Here is a 13,813-nt window from a genome sequence, read left to right as displayed (position 1 = left end):
CGATGACTGTGAGGTGGTCCCAGCACAGTCACGAGGGTCCTTCTGAGGGGAAGGCAGGCAGGTCCGAGTGGAAAGGCCATGTGACCAGGCCGCAGAGGGGAGCAGAACAGAAGGCGCTCTTCCTGACTCTGAAGGTGGAGGAAGGGCCGGGAGCCGTGGAGGACAGGTGCCCGGGGAAGAAGGAGGAGACGAGGGAGCAGTCCTCCCGGGCAGACGGCAGCCGCGCCGCCGACACGTCCACGGGAGCCGGGGAGACCCACGGCGGCCTCTGGTCTCCACGAATGCAAGACAGTAAACCTGCGGGCTTTGAGCCACTGGGCTGGTGGCAGTTTTTCACGGCACATAGCCAAGTAGCACACCCACCAAGACGACCTCATGCGTGATATACATAACTCTCATCGCGTGAGAGAGCAGCGCGCTGTGTAGACCTGCTCGTGGTCCCAGTGCCTGAAAGCCCCTCGGGGACGGGCACTAACGCTGCTGTTTCCTGTGTGTTCACATCACTTTCTCACTAAAAACTACCGCATTGTGAGCTTAGGCTTAAGTCAAAGGTAATAAAGGATGAGATCAGTGTTTTGAGAAGCTTCGCTGACGGCGAAGGACGTGCCTTCAGACGCCGTGTTGCGTGGTCCTCGGGTGCCCACACGCTCCATAGCGGCAGGCAGTGTATTTCTCATTTCTTCAGATGGGGTCTGTGACTTGACCTTCATGATAACACAAGTGGAAGCTTATAAACCACTTAATATTTCTTTATGCTGTTTCTCCTGAGTTTCCGTTCACCTTGTAAACTATTTGTCATAAAGCCAGTGTTAGCGTTTTTTTAGTGTCTAACTGGCAGAAGGGCCGTCTGCCCTCCTCAGTTTCGTGTGTCTGGGTGACAGTGGGTGACGAGTTTCGGCCAGTGCAATGTGAGGAAGGAAGAGGTCAGCTCCAGGCCGAGGGGCCGTGTCTGTGTCTCCCATTTGTGGTGACCTCGCAAACCACAGGCTCGGAGCGGGTGTCGAAGGCGGGGGGACCTGGGTCCCTGCCTCCCTCCTGGCCGCAAAGGCTGCCAGGAACGGCCGCACTGCGCTTCCCACAGCGAAAGGGAACTGTCACCGTGTTACGCTGCTGACACCTGGGACTTAGAGCCGCCGACACATTCACCTGCAGGTGACGCAATCACCAGATTAGGTCAGAAAAGCTGGTTTCAGAGAATCCCAACGGTAGCTTGATGGTGAACGGGGGCCCCACAGGCTGGGCACTCAGCACCCATTCTTCATTTCCCTGTAGCGTCCCTACGAGGCAAGTACTTTGGCAGGAGCCCAAGGCTCGAACAAGGTAACGGATTTACCCGAGCTGACAGCAGAGCTGGTGGGACTGCGCTCCGAAGCCGGGCCAGGCGTCACGGTCCGCCGTCGTCACTGCAGCACTCCGTCCTTGAAGCTTCAGCACCAGGGGCTGCCCTAGTGATCTGGTTCAGTGTCCTCTTTTTACGGAGGGACACGGGAAGTAAACAGCAGCACAGGGGGTCTCTAGGGCTTTTGTCGCGTGCACTAGCCCAGTGTTCAGCAATCGCCGAGTAACTCCCCAGTCCCCGGAAGCCGCGACAGCTGGCGGCCACTTGTTAAATAGTGATGAAGGCTGTGGATCAAGCTTGCGTCTTTCCTCTGATGGACAAAGCGTGTGGCCGTCCTCAGTCCTCCAGGGGCCCCGTGGCCCGTGAACGAGGCCCCGTGGATTTCTGCGGGCAGACCTGGCCCTGTTCCCCCTTAGACGCTCAGGTGTGTGTGCTCTCGTGCTGCGCACAGAGCTGCCTCCTCCCTTGTCGCAGTCTGGTTCCCCTCGGCCGCCGTTGTCAGAGGACACGCAACACTCCAGCGGCCGCTTTCCTGGGCGCCAGGCCTCCTTGATCGCCTCCCCGCTGTTCCACAGCAGGCTCTGGGTGGTTATCACGTCTTATTTCTGTTCTGTAATGAGTCTCCTGTGCAGAAGTGCGTCCTTAATAGGCATCGTCGTGTTGGGGGCTCGGGAAGCCGGCCGCCCCCCCGTCTGCCCTTCCTGCAGTCTTGTCTCCGGCTGACCTGTCGCTGGCCATCCAGCTCCCGCCTCATTGGGAAAACCTCTCTTCTCTGCAGTTGGATTTTATTCTTAATTCAGAGCCCTTGGAGTTCACAGCCCTCTGGAAAACAATTTTCACAGTCCAGGAGCCCACTTATTATCCGAGCCGTATTCAAGGGATTTCAGCCCATTAGCGAAATAAATGACTTTGTGGAAAAGGAGGACAAAGATGCTACTCACAGAGTCCCCTCCGCTCCCACGCCCCCAGGTGCTCTCTGGTTGGGACGCAGCGTCCTCATGCTGTGGCTCCACGCCGACTGGCCACCGCGAGCACAAGTCAGGCCCCCACGACAGCCTCCTCCCCGTGGGGCCGTGAGCCTGTCCCCCGGGGGTCCCCTCCACGCTGACTCTAAGGAGGACAGTCAGGTCCACCTCTTGGTAAATGATGGGATTTGTAAAAACCACATGATTTGCTTTAGAACAAACCTGTTTAAGATCATTATTATTTTCTAGAAAACTGCTGTTTGTTCCATAGCATTTCCCCCTCACCTACCTCACTGTGCACTTTACAGGTGGATGGAGTTTAAGAGCAATAAAATGCCACATTCCCACTGGTGCAATACACTCACACACACACTCTCGCACACACAGTCACACACACACACACACACACAGACACACACACACACACACACACACACACACACACACACACACACACACACACACTGTCACACAGTCCCTGCTTCACGATGACCGGGGCGGCCACGCCAAGGCCAGCCCATTTTGAGGACAACGATTTGAGACTCACACCCTCGGTCTGTATAGAGTCCACGTCAGCGCCGTCCCTCCAGGCTGCACAGTTAAGCTAGTTTCCTGAACAGCAGGAAGAAGAGCATGAAGGAAGGGCAGCACGAGGAGTCTGGACAGAGACGCGGCGCCTGTCTGCCGCCCCAGCAAGGACAGAGGCGGTCACCGAACACTGACTTCCTGGGGAACCATCGGAGCCGCGCGGCTCGGAGCCGGAGTGTCTGCCCAGGACCCCCGGGGGGTGGGGGAGGAGGGCTGAGAGCAGCGTGCTCGGGAGCGGAGCGTGGCCTCGGAGGACGAGAACGCGGAGGAAGATGCCGATGAGAGAGAGGCTTTGGGGTTAGAACACGCGGAGTTTGGAGGAGGAGGATGAGCGGGGGGGGGGGGGGGGAGGGGGACAAGTCAAAGGCGTGTCTCGGGTCTCGTGCCTGGTGACCGAGACGCCTTTGGCGGCCGGCGGCCCTGTGGGCGCTCGGCACCCCCTGCTGGAGCAGCCGCGGGGAGCGCCGAGCTGTCTCCTGCTGCTTTGTTTCTTGGTGCTTTTAAAAACATGTTTTTGAGTTTCTTATTTGTAAACAATTTTGCACATTTAAAAATATTCTTTCTGATGTGTGTTCACCTCCCGGGGCATTTGTCAGAGCACAGGATCTTCCCCGGGGAAGTTTTAGACTCTTCCGCGCCAGACTGGCGGAGCAGCGGGTCGCGGGAGCACAGGTCGCGCGGGGAGGGCTGCCGCCCGGGCCCCGAGCTCCGGCGCGCACTTTCCCCGGGCGGGCGGCCGACACTCAGATCGCCCTTCTGAGGGCAGCCGGCTAAGGGGCGAGTCTGAAGTTGGAGGCGGTTGCTGACGCGGCCGATTTCGCCGAGATCTCCGCATCTCAGGCACCCTAGGAGGCACAGCAAGGTGCTTTCAGACCAAAGGAGCTTTGAGGGGACAAGGAGAAAAGGGCGTGTTTGGAGAAATGCTGGCCCCATGAACGAGGGAGCTAGTGTGAGGGAAAAGTTCTTTAAAATTGGTACATAACAAAACTGAGGCAAAGTGAGACAGAGAGAGCAGAACAGAAAGTGAGAAAGGAGCTGACGACGGCGGCACGAGAGCACCCTCGAGCCGTGCGCCCCTGACGCGCCCTGAGCGTGCCCTCGCCGCGTCCGCGGCCGTGCGGGGGCGCCCTGCTCGGAGAACATACTCTCTAGGAATGAGAAACCGTTCATTCATTCTCTCGTTCCTTCATTCACTCAAGTCCCCTCTCCCCCTGCTCAACAGCTGCTCGGAGCACTTTTGTCTTTGGACACGACCTGTGAGTCCCTTACGTGTCAGTCTTTCCCCCGGTAGTGACAGGCCAGTCTCTCCGCATCCTGTTCCGTCAGAAGGCCTTCCTGAGTGAACGGGCTCCTCTTAGGAGCAAGGAGCTGGAGGCACAGGGGGAGAAGCCTCCCCACGAGCGTCTCTGCATCAGGGGCAGCGGACAAACACGCCAGCCTGAACGGCGGCGGGGCCGCTGCCAGGGCTCCTGGGCGGAGAACCCGAGGTCAGGCTGACTCGGTTTCAGGCCCAAGTCCCAGCTCGGTGAACTGCGTAAACGTGAAGCGGCCTGGAACTCAGACATCACGTCTGCAAAACCGAGTGGTAATCTCTGCTTTGGGGGAGAAATAAGGACAAAGCGACGTACGGCTAACCGCGTGAGAAAGCGGTAAGTAGGGGCGTCAGACAGGTAACCCTCCCAGACACACAGCGCTGCCCGCGGATCCGGGAAGGGGGACCAGGCTCAGGCACGTGCCCCCTGTCTGCCTAATGCCGCCTGTCTGTCCTGCATCCCGGCGGTGTCCCCGCGGGCTCTCTAAGTGCTGCGTTCTAGAGGGGCTCAGCCGTCCAGACGGCTTATAAAGCGGGAGTGGAACTGGTCTCTGTGTCCACCGATGTTGACCCCCCTTGTCTTTTGTCCAAACCCCCTGAGATGCAGGTCCGTGTCCGTGTGGATTGCAGCCACCTTTGCGCGGTGCCGAGAGCAAAGCCGCTGCCTAACTGACCCAGTTGTGATTAGCTAACCGGCTTCCTCGCTCACCACCTTCAACTTGCTTTGTTTTCTCTAAGTGACGTATTGCGTTCTCGGGCCTCGGCAGGGTGCCACCCCGGCTGACATCATCTGAGAAGGTCTGCGGTTACACCCGCCATCGGAGCTGCCCGGGACGTCCCCCAGGCGCTCTGTAAACACCAGCCCGCTTTCAGCGCCTGCCAGGAAGGGCGGTGGTCCTTCCAGTGAGGGAGCGGGGGTTCCGGCTGTTCCATCCTGAACTGGAAATTGATATTTCAACAAATTAAGGGACAAGAATGGGGGGCCTGAGGTTTGGGGCTCACAGGTCCTGGTGCTGATTTGGTCACTAACTACATTTATGGTTTTGTGTCTCTCCTCAGAGGCTGCTGTGATAGACACTTAAAAAAATTCAAAATAAAAGTAGAATATGTTATGCCCAAGGCATTTTTTTTGTTTTGATTTTTAAAAAAATGCATATGCAATCTAGGAGCAATTTTATCTATGCATTTTAGATTCATTTACACTGAAATTATTAGTGTTTCGTAGTGAGTTCCCCCTGATGTCCTTAAAGCCTGTCGTGAGTTTGTCTATAAAAATCCTCTTTCTCCTTCCTATAAACAGTGTCACGGTTTTCTGGAGGCAAATGAAATGCATCCTGAGAGCTGGGGGTGTTCACAGGAATTTTCAGAGTCCTGCGTTCTGATTAGGGATAAATTCAGTCCTGGCCGGTGAGCTCACCCGCGGTCAGGTGCCCGCTGCTCCCAGCCGCGTGGACAGGTGATCCTCCCCAGACCCCAGGTCTCCCCAGACCCCGCTCCTAGACATGGTTTAGAACCTCTGCTCCGCATCTCCAGCCGCCAGGTTTTCCTCCTGCTGAAGGGAGCGACCTTGCCTCCTCCTGTCTCTTCTCCCTTCCCTTTCCCTCAACTCCTTCTCTGTTTCCCGTCCCTGCAGGAGGTCACTCAGGCACGGATGCCCCTAGGTCTGCTGGTGGGACATGTGAAAGCCACCAGGAGCCACAGAGGTGGAGGGGAGAGGCCATGCCCAGTGGCAGGGTGTTGAGGTTGGTACCAAGTGGGCAATATCTAAACGAAGGCGCATCGGTTAGGAAGCCCACGGAGCAGAAGACTCAGCGTGTAAGCATGTGCTTCTTCTGCTTCTGCAAGATGGAAACAGACACCAGGCCCTCACGCAAATGGGCAGAGTCACGCTTTCCGGATCGGAATGTGACCTGGTGGCTGCTGTGGAGGGTCTAGTGCCTCCTGGGCGGTGATGGCCTCTGGGAACGTGTCCTGAGGGCACAGTGTCAGTTCCTCCGCTCCGCCAGCTGCCCGCGCTCCGGGGTGGTGACGAGCCCGTCTCCGAAGCCAGCAGCTCAGGTCTCCGCTCCTGCTCAGCTGGGGCGTGCAGCCCGGGGAAGCTCCTCCCAGAGCCGCTGCCTCCGTGTCCTCACCTGTGAAGTGGGGAGGACAGCAGTGACATCCTCCCCACGGGGCAGGTGACAGCCGGCGAGCACCGCAGAGACGGCACATGACGGGCGCTCAGCAGACGTCACTGTGCCTCTTGGTCGTCGCTCTCAGCTTCAGCTTCTTATCTAGGGAATATGAACAATAATAATTTTTACCCAATAAGATTATTGTGGCCTTTAAATGAGATCATGCTTGGAAAGCACGGTGTGAGGCGCACAGTAAACACGATAAATGCTGCTGTCGACTCCATTTGGGCAAAACCTTCTGAACAAAGTCCTCACCGTGTGCTATTTCTGCTGGCAAAAAATTTAAAAATCTGGAGAAAGCTGGCCATTTCATCTGGTTGCTGTTTGGAACGTGAAATGATGTTTACAATGAGTGTTTATTAACACTGGGGAGAAACTAGCGACTACACATCAAACAGATAAACAGCAGGCCCTGCTGTGCAGCACAGGGAGCTACACTCAGCTCCTTGCAATGGCCTATGATGGAAAAGAGTATGGAAAGGAATATATGTGTGTGTATGTCTGACTGAGTCGCTGTGCTGAACACCAGAAACTAACACAACGTTGTAAACCGACTCTACTTCGATAAGCAATAACACTGGGAACAGCTAAGGTAAGACTATTAAATTTAAGAAAGACAAATCTCAAGGTCTCACCTGAGAAAACCTACACACTGGGGACAAAAATCTAGAAGAACATGCTAATAGATTTATGAGTGCCTGCCTTTGTGTGGCGGGATGGAGAGTGTGTTTTTCAGGCTTTATATTTTTGTATTTTTAAATGATTTTTTATGGTGAGAAAATATTCCTTTCAGAAACTGGGGGCGGGTCAATCCTTTTACAAAAGATCTTTACATATTTTTTAAGCCTGGGTTTTATAAGATATTTTTCTTTTGTAGATCCTTCAATGGCATTGTGGTAATTGGAAAAACTGGGCCATGATAAGTAATTTTATGATGACTGTCTAATATCAATTCGAGTAATAAATGGGAGCATAAATGAGAGCATTATCCACCCTCAGATCAGGGTGCTTGTCCACACACACTGTGATTAAAATTTAATAATTTATTAAGCACAGAGACCGGCACATTCACTCTCAATAAATATTTATTAAATAAATGAATAATTGTATTAAAAATGAAGTTGGTCATTGCAAGAATTTAATCCCTGCAATGTTATCTGAGATCAAAAGAGGAAAGCGCCGAGTCAGCTGTTTCTGCACAAAGAGCTCCGGGTCCGAGGCCGGCGTCTGTGGACACCACACGCCCGACGCTCTGCCTCCGCGCGGGGCCGTGACTTGTCTGCGCTGTTCCATTGTGTCTTTTCTGTCTCTGCGGTTCTAAGCGGTCTGCATGCGTGATGGAGATGACCTACGCTTGTTTCATGCGAGTGCACGCGTCGTTGGCATGTTTGACACCAGGAAGTCTTGTTTTCCGTTGCAGCCAGAATGAAGAGCAAACGGTTTCTAAGAGGTGAATGGCTGGGGAGGCCTGTGGGCCCTGCCTCCCACCTCCCCTCCGGTCTTCCTCACCTCAGGTCCTCACCCCCCTTCCTCCCCTCCTCACGGCTCCCAGTGCCGCGGTGGCTGGACATCCTGGGCTGACACAGGGCCCAGGCAGTGCCCCCCTCCCTTCTCCTCCTTCAAGATGCGGTCACACCTGTCCCTCTGCATCCTGCCCTCTCTCCCCCAAGCCTGTCCCTCCTCCCACCTCTTATGTCTTTTAAGGAAGGTAAGAGAAGCAATATATTTATAGAGTCTTTTATATGAAGTCTCCTCTATTTATAATTTCCAATTCTCTTCATTTTTGCCCTGTGAATTCAAGTTACCATCTTACATCCTTCTCGGCTTGCAAGGCTGCCTTTAACAGTTCTTATAAGGCACGTCTGCTACTCACATTCTCCCAGCCTTTCTTTGTGGGCGAACGTCTTTATTTCACTTTCAGTTTCGAAGGGCAGCTTCACTGATACACGGACTTCCTGCTGAGCATCCTTCCCTAAGCACTTCGGAAGCATCATTCCGTTGCTTTCTGGCCTCCACGGCTTCAGCTGACCAGTCGGTCATGTTCAGCCAACACTTCTGTGTGTATGCGATGAGGCGTGCTTCTGTTTAGTGCTCTCAAGATTTTCTCTTCTCTTTGGCTCTGCACGGCTTGACTGCGATGTAGGTAGACGTGGATCTCTTTGGGTTTTCTACGTGGATTTCAGTGAACCACTTGGATCTGTAGGTTAGTGTTTTTCACAGAATTGGGGATGATTCCAGCCATTACTTCATTGCTTTTCTTCCCCTTTATCACTCCTTCTGGAGCTCCTGTCACATGTGCTCGCTTCCCTGATGTCCTGTAGGTACTTTCTGCAGCTAATTGTTCTTAATTTTTTCCCGTGTTTTACTGTGTTGTTAGGTTGAATTATTTCCATTGATTCTTGTTCACTTTCGCAATTTCTCTCTTCTGCTGTCTCACATCCATTGCTTGTCAAGCCCACCCCACGAAGTTTCCACTTCAGTCGCTGTCCTTTATGACTTCAAAATTTCCATCGCTTTTTTTGGTAGCTACAGATTTTTATTGAGATTCCCTATTTGTGCAGTCATTTTCATCATATTTTATTTAACTCTTTAAATATAGTTTCCATAATTTGAGTATTTTTAGACGCTCTGAAGTTTTTTATCTGCTAAATTCAGCGTCTGGACCCACTCACAGTCAGTTTCTACTGACTGCTTCCCCACTTTTTCCTGTATACAAGTCACACTTCCCTGTTTTTGCAAGCCTCATAATTTTTGGTTGAAGACGAGACATTTCAGATAACGAGTTCTTGCAACTCTGAATTTTTTCCCTGAGGGTTATTGTTGCTTCTATTTTTTGTTTTGTTGTATTTATAATAACTTGCCTAGATTTGATCTCCCCTGTGATTTGGAGCTGGTGGGATCTTTGCTCATTTTGTTTTTAATTCTTAGTTTTATGTTGTGCTCTGGATTCTCAGAAGGCACTCCCAGGTGTGCACAGTTCACTTTTCAGTGGTGACTGAAGTTTGTGCTTGAGCTCTTTGTGACAATAGAGTTTCTTCCCTCTGCTGATGGATCTGTATGTAGGGAGAGGCGATTTCAAAGTATGCCAGGGCTTCCTCCTTGTGCCAGGCCCTCCCGCCCCTGCCCTGGCAGCCCCACTACCATCACTGGCCTGGCAGGAGGGTGCAGGCGGCCCTGGGCACGACCACTGCAGGCTCCCCCCAACGTGACCCAAAGTTCAGTAGCTTTCCATGAGTAAACACTCCTCCATTCGCTGTCTGCTTTAGGTTAGTATTGAGAACCCTTAAAATGGTTGTTTTGATATTTCTGTCCAGTTTAGTATCTGTGTTTTAGGGGAAGAGGATCTGCTGACCTCTTCACTCTGACAAAACTTCAAGTCCCTAATTTTACCTATTTTTACAAAATATATTAGCATAGAAATTACAGTTAGGGAAAAGGCAAAGTGAGGAAGTGCCTGTGGAGGAAGGAGGGCTGCAAGAATGCTGCGGCGCGCTTCCCTGGTGCCTTCCGACTCTCTCTGCCTTCACTCCGCAGTTTTCCTTTTACAGAGGGGCTGCTCCTGTGCGGATGCCTTTTCTTCTGAGCGCCCTGAGTCCAGGAGCAGATAGGAGCCCTGCATCCCATTGGCATGACTCAATCCTAACCCCGTCAGGCGTGAAAAAGAAGCCACCAGGAATTTGTGACAAAATCATCCTTATTACATTTTCCACTCCAATCTCATTTGAATTCGGATTGCAAAGCTGAAGCTACAAATGTCTTTTCCTTCAGCTTTAACCCTAGTTTGCACAGCTGCAGCGTGCGCTTGGGAGCAAACCATCTCCAAGTGTTCAGGAGACGTATCAGGCTGAGATGCCTAAGACAGTTTTTTCCCCTCTCTCTTCCTTCTGTCCTCACTCAGCCAATGATAGGTGTTCACGCTGTTGGACCACAGGGTATGCAGTGGGACCAGACGCACACACACAAAATGAATGGCATCTCACAAGCGAAGTGGGCTCGTTCAACAGTCATCTGCACGACGTTCATCTTCTATGGTAGCCCAATTCCCAGATGAAAGGGGGGGTCATTGAAACTGGCCAGGTCCATCTATCAACTTCTTGTCAGAATCCATCCTGGGTACCCAATTTTATGGTTTGTTCCCTTCTTCCTTCTTTCCTTTCTCCGTTCTTTGTTTCAAATTTGAGCATTTAGTTTTGAACACTTCATTATGAACAATTTAGCTTTTGAAGATCTCAGCTGCAGACTGTCTTCTGTAAGGTTTTATTCTTGCCTTTGGGTGACATGTTTAATTCCCTCATTGAGAAAAGTTGAGGGAAGAGAGGCTCCTTTCTGCTATACAAATCTTCGTAGCACAGTGCATTAAAGATAAAAAAGAGAAGGAAAAGAAAAGAGCCGTGGCCAGCAGGAAGCTAGGGATTTGCCTAAGCCCCGAGGACGGGGCAAGTGCTGGGCAATTACTCAGAGTCACGTGCACGTTTCAGACACATAAAATACTGAGCAATGGGGAGACACGAGCATTGTATTTCAAACAGCTTTTATTCCAGTCTCTATTTTTCCCCCCACATTTAAACAGCTTTTTTTTTTTAACTTGTAGGGAAACTGTTCACTTTTGCATGGGTAATACAGAAGGAAGGAGCTGGAGGGTGAGGCTTTCCTGCAGGTTTAGCTAATTAATCAGGGCAGAGGAATCACAGTTGGTGGGGGCAGAAAGGACTTACTGGATGAACCACTCATGCATGCGCAAGAGCATTTTACAGAAAGTCAGGGACGCAGGCACTGCTGTACACACCGCACAACAGGAAACGCATTCTGGGTGCCCGTGGATTTAAACAGGCAATCCTTGATTTCTGTGGCAACGCGGTAGGGCTCAAGGCGCTTTATAAATTGTATCTTGTTAATCTTTGCGAAACTCCAGAGAGGCAGGGAGTCGATAAATACCGGTATCTCTCCTTCGGACAGTGGGAGGACGGCAAGTGGGGAGAGATTAAGAGATTTGTCCAAGGTCACACTGTAAGTTAATTAGAAAGTTTGAAAGAAAATGTGTGTCCCAGGCCGGCTTTCTTTCCCTCAGGCCCCGCCGCTCCATCTCCACTCCTGGGCGTCTCAGCCCTGAACGGTGGTCCCAGCACTTGCTGCTAATTAGTGACTGGGGGAGCCTTTTCCTTACAGAGGCTTAGAGATGGAGCAGAGATGGGGACCAGGGAGGGTCTTTATTACCTCTGAAGCCACCTGGCCTCCAGACAGGTGCACAGGAGGTCATTCGGAAGGTTGACAAAAATGTCTCAGTTTGCATTGCTTCTTGGAGATGCCTCTGAAGCAAATGCTTTTGTCCAAACAAGGGGATGTTGTTGACAGTGGACAGGAGATAAGAAATCAACAATCACTGTGTTTGAAGAGAGAGTTCTAAACCATTGATTCTTTCTGGGTATCCCGGGGACCAACAGAGGATTTATTCCTCACTCTGCTTTCAGCGTATTTCTAGGTGGGTGAAGGTCAGTTGCAAGCAGAGGTAGTGATGCAGGCACAAACCTAACTCTAACTCCCTGCAAATTTGAGTTTCTGCTAAAACCACCTTATCTCTCACAGTCACCCCGGCCTTTAGGCCACAGACAGCCACCCTCAGCCCTCTCTCTTGTTTCTGTCCCACGTGCAGGGACGAAGACCTCTAACCCCACGTCTGCGATACTTCACGTGGCGTTGTCCCCGATCTCTTCTGTGGCGTCACCGTGGACCGGGCTGTCCTGCATCCGGTCCGGCTGGCTCTGGCCCCGCTCACTCCAGGCCATCCTGCTTCGCCCCGACAGACTGTCTGGAAGCACACAACCCCACTCAGAAACCGCGCAGGCCTCCCTGGACGACTGTCTCTAAAACACCCATCCAAGCCGCCAGGCGAGACCTCGAACTTGCCGCCACATGTTTTTCTGTCTCATAGTCTAATTATAGGACCTGTGGTCCCCAAACATCATTGCCACCACCAGCATCCTCACGATGGCAATTTTAAAAATAAAAGCTATTAAATTGTGCAAATGACTGTCTTTAGGTCTAAAATGATACCTCACCTCTTTTTCTCTGGATTCTGCATTTTTTTTTTCATCAGGACCTAAATTCTTTCATCTTTAACCAGTAGATTTTGAAGCGTGTAAGGATATAACGTGTTTTGACCAATTCTATATATCACAGGAAAAAAGCCGGCGTATTTACCAGCTTCATTTAAGAAATGTGAATGCTGCGGGTCCCTTTGTGTGAATAATGACCTTCCTTTTCCACTTTTTCGGTGCTGCTCGTTTGCGGAGATGAGCAGCATGAAGAAGCTCGCGCGGCGCGGAATGACACGGCAGCGCACGCGCCGACGCCGCGGATGGTTCTGCTGTTAATAACGGCTTTGGCAGACTGCTCTGTGCCTGCACAGTGCTGTCCTCTTCCTCTTCTTAATCATTTTTCACATATTCCTGGGAGGTAGAAATCGTTGATTTTATAATTTCCTTCCACTGATGAGAAATTAAAAAAATCAGTGTTTGTGGAAAGACCCCAGGTCACATGGCTGATTTGTCACAGTGTTAGAAATGCTCTTCTGTTGCCAACAGATATTTTTCCCTTATGAAAAAAGAAAGAGTCGTGTCCTCGGCACGGAACCTGACGTGTGAGATGTGCTCAGTAATTACATTTTTCCTGCTCAGTGGATAATAGATTTTGATTTTTTATTCATAACTGACATGAATTCGGTCTTTTTTTTCAAATAATTCTTTATATTCAATCTGGAAAGAAAAAGAATCTCACAATCATTAATAATATGGTGGTCTCAATCCTGGTGGAATATTAGAAACACGTGAGTTTAAGAAACCATGTGGTTGGCCAGGGGTTCTGGGCATTGGTGAATGTCAAACGCTCCGTGGATCATTCTCATGAGCAGCTAGAGGTGAGGATCACTGGATCAAAGAATAACGGAAACGCCGTGTTTCAGGAAGTGTCTCCCACTCCAGCGTCCTCTAACACAGAAAGTCCACGCAAGGTCTCTGTTTACAGTTCTAGAGGGGGTGGGGGTGTGTTCTAGAGGGGGGGGGTGTTTCTTTAGTAAAGAAGGCTTTTCCAGTTGAAGGTTGTGCTGTGTATTATCAGGATTAAAAACTTGGTCTTTATTTGGCATCTAAACATAATTATTTATATATTTACTTTTAATTGAAGTCTAGTCAGTTTTCAGTGTTGTGTCAATTTCTGGTGTACAGCACAGTGCTCCAGTCACACATGGACACGCACACGTTCCTTTTCATACTCCTTGTCACGGTAGGTCACTACGAGACACTGACTGTAGTTCCCTGTGCTGTACAGGAGGAGCTTGTTTATCTGCTTGATGTCCAGTGGCTGTGTCTGCAAATCTCGAGTTCCCAATTTACCCCTGGAATTTGCTTCTCCACCTGCTGTGCGTGAAACGCTCTGATAC

General features: G+C 51.2%; 1 long non-coding RNA gene across 1 annotated transcript in view; it reads left to right on the top strand.

Annotated features, from left to right (window-relative positions):
- Positions 1–12,402, top strand: part of LOC116157398 (uncharacterized) — a 29,256-nt gene extending 16,854 nt beyond the window's left edge. Inside the window, exon 4 of the long non-coding RNA XR_004141419.2 lies at positions 12,029–12,402. This is a non-coding gene — a long non-coding RNA (uncharacterized LOC116157398). The remainder of the gene's footprint in view (positions 1–12,028) is intronic.
- The last annotated feature ends 1,411 nt before the right edge of the window (positions 12,403–13,813 follow it).

Source organism: Camelus dromedarius, chromosome 15 (genome assembly GCF_036321535.1).
Source record: "Camelus dromedarius isolate mCamDro1 chromosome 15, mCamDro1.pat, whole genome shotgun sequence".
Lineage (NCBI taxonomy): Eukaryota > Metazoa > Chordata > Mammalia > Artiodactyla > Camelidae > Camelus > Camelus dromedarius.
This window is presented reverse-complemented; position numbering and strand designations above follow the sequence as displayed.